This window comes from Lactuca virosa, chromosome 2, assembly GCF_052849685.1.
Source record: "Lactuca virosa cultivar CGN04683 chromosome 2, Lactuca_virosa_CGN04683_v6, whole genome shotgun sequence".
NCBI lineage: Eukaryota > Viridiplantae > Streptophyta > Magnoliopsida > Asterales > Asteraceae > Lactuca > Lactuca virosa.
This window is the reverse complement of record NC_136427.1, coordinates 292269257-292272730: the sequence shown is the minus strand read 5'-3', so window position 1 is coordinate 292272730 and position 3474 is coordinate 292269257.

Genomic DNA, 3474 nt, shown 5'->3' with positions numbered 1-3474 from the left:
TGTTCTTGAACTATATGTTCATTAGGTGTTTTTGAACTATGTGTTCATCCGATAGTTCTTCTTTTTGACACTATTACGTGTCGGGGTACGGGAGCGTACGGGAGTACTTTATTAGTATTTCCCCTATACTTTTTATTTTGAAGAGCTTTGGAGTCTTCGTTTCTTTTATGAAGTGATCGGACGAGCTTCATGAGTCAGCGTTTCCATTCTCGATGCCGGATAGGGTGAGTCTGGGGGTAAAATACCTCACGATATTCAGACCACTACCTAGGCATGAGTCAACGTTTCCATTCTCGATGCCGGATAGGGTGAGTCTGGGGGTAAATTACCTCACGATATTCAGACCACTGCCTAGGCATGAGTCAGCGTTTCCATTCTCGATGCCGGATAGGGTGAGTCTGGGGGTAAAATTGATAGGTTTTATACAAACAATCCTATGTGTGCATGCAACCCTAATTGGATCTATGTTTTCACTATAAGACATACAACTATATGAACACAAAACAAACCCTAGCATGCTTCTATAATTTTCGAAAATCATATAGAAGTGTAGTAGACATACCTTTGTTGTTATATTGCAATAACAACTAGTTTCCTTGATCTCTTGAACTCTTGAAAGCAAGCACCACAATTGTAGTGCCTCTAATGGCTTACAAACACCTTGAAGCAAGAAGGCAATTAAGAGAGAGAGGGAGGATACTAATTTTCGGCCCTAGGGTTTCTCTTGGAATCAAGTGGCTGAAAATTGAAGCATAGGGCATCTATTTATACTGTAGGGTGCTAGGGTTTCAGTCTAAACCCTAATGGATAGCTTAGCCCCCAAGCAGCCCAAGGAACCTTCTGGAATGAGGCCCTTGGACGAAAATATGATGATCCCTCATCATAATTTCGTTCCTCCTTGTTCCACTAGGTTTCCCAGCCCAAAACTCAACTATCACACATTTGACAGTTTATACCCCTTTATTTAATTAATCTCTTTTAGTCACCAAATTAATTCCTAATTAATTTATGACTAATACTAATTAAATAAATATGATTTCTCCTTTAATATATCATTCTTATAATATATTAATAAACCATAATATCTTCTATCTCATATCAAATTACCTTGTCAAGTTGCTTTGGTGAAGGCAACCCAAAAGGACCATGCACACTCGGATCAAGCACATACCAAATATAGTTACGGACTTAGACACTAATCCAACAGTCTCCCACTTGGATACGTCTAGTAACTATATCTCACATATGACTTCCGTATTCGATTAGCAATCGTAGCTTTCAATAGCCGCTGTCAACTCTGACCAATAATCTGTCCTTCAGATAAGGGATCGTATAATCCTCTGTTCTAGATATCATGCTAACAATACTTATTGTCCAGCATTTTGTTTCTCGATCTCTGATTTGTTCGACATAGAACTCAGTTGAACACATCAACTTCATCCTGACCGGGCCCGGCACATAAGTCAAACCAAATCATCAAGTGGCCAAGATATCGCTTTATTTCTCATAGAATAAAAGGAACAGAAAACGTCGACTTATATGCTTTTATCATTTACTAGCTAAGCCACACACAATAATGCATTTTATAACATCAAGTTACTGATGCGTTTTCGCATTATCAATGTATAATCAACTAGCAAACAATAACCATATCTCTAGGTTTAAAGATTATATGATATTATCATCTTGCTATCACTTGTGATAACATTCATGAAGCGATGCCAGCAAGTGCGGGTCTATTCCAATGCTCAATACAAATTTCATAAGCACTCATAAACTTTGCAGCAAACCTTTGCTATGTCTAAAACCTTTCAGACAATCTACAAACAAATTTATGACAATCTTCCTTCATATCTACTTCCAACATATGAGCGATTGTGGACTGTTCGAATAATCTTATTATTCAGGAAGTCAAAACATGCAAAATTGAAACAATAGATAAATAATCAACACAAGATAGAAACTTTCTTATAAATAACACACCTTTATTTAATCATCAAATGTTGAATATAAGATCATCCATTACAAGTTTCCTACCTATCTAATTTAAACTAATATCGTCCTTTAGCCCTACGCTCCTAGCGTGCTGCAAATGCTTAACCCTACTCAGTCCCTTCGTAAGGGGATCTGTTGGGTTATCTTCCGACGATACCCTCTTCACAATGAGGAGTCCCTCTTCTACCCGATGTCTAATAAAATGGTATTTCCTGTCGATATGTCGAGATCTGCCATGATCCCTTGGTTCCTTGGTTAAGGCAACCGCTCCTTCATTATCACAGAAAATTTCCATGGGCTCCTTTATGGATGGCACAACTCCAAGGTCTCCAATGAAGTTCTTCAACCATATAGCCTCCTTTGACGCCTCGCTCGCCGCAATGTACTCTGATTCGCACGTTGAATCAGCTACAGTTTCTTGCTTGGAACTTTTCCAAGTCACTGCTCCTCCATTCAGGGTAAAGACCCAGCCCGACTGTGATCGGTAATTATCCCGATCTGTCTGGAAACTAGCGTCACTGTACCATCGCACCCTTAAGTCATCACTCCCACCGAGGACTAGAAACCATTCCTTGGTCCTTCGTAGGTACTTAAGAATATTCTTGACAGCAATCCAATGTGCCCTACCAGGGTTCCCTTGATATCTGCTGACCATGCTCAAAGCGAAAGCCACATCAGGGCGAGTACAAGTCATAGCATACATAATCGAGCCAACTGCGGAAGCGTAAGGTACTCGGCTCATATCAGCTATCTCTGCCTCTGTACTCGGGCTCTGAGTCTTACTCAGTTTGGTATTGCATTGGATTGGTAACTCCCCTTTCTTGGAATTTTCCATACTAAAACGTTTTAGTACCTTTTTCAAGTATGTATCCTGACTGAGTCCTATCAGTCTCTTGCTTCTGTCTCTCACTATCCTTATTCCCAGAATATATGCATCCTCTCCGAGGTCCTTCATAGCGAAACACTTCCCAAGCCAGGACTTGACCTCCTGCAATGTTGGGATGTCGTTTCCTATGAGTAGTATGTCATCGACATACAATACGAGGAAGCTCACTATACTCCCACTGGCCTTGACATATACACATGACTCATCTTCATTTCGCAGAAAACCAAACTCTTTGACCTTCTCGTCAAAACAAAGATTCCACCTGCGAGATGCTTGCTTTAATCCATAAATGGATTTCTCAAGCTTGCACACTCTATTTGGATGCTTCGCATTGACAAAACCCTCTGGCTGATTCATGTAAACATCCTCAGCCAGCTTCCCATTTAGGAAAGCGGTTTTTACGTCCATCTGCCAGATTTCATAATCATGAAACGCAGCTATTGCAAGCATTACCCTAATAGACTTTATTTTCGCAACTGGTGAGAAGGTCTCATCATAGTCAACTCCAGGAGTTTGAGTAAAGCCCTTCGCGACCAATCGCGCTTTACAAGTGTGCACTTTCCCATCCATGTCTGTCTTCTTCTTGAAGATCC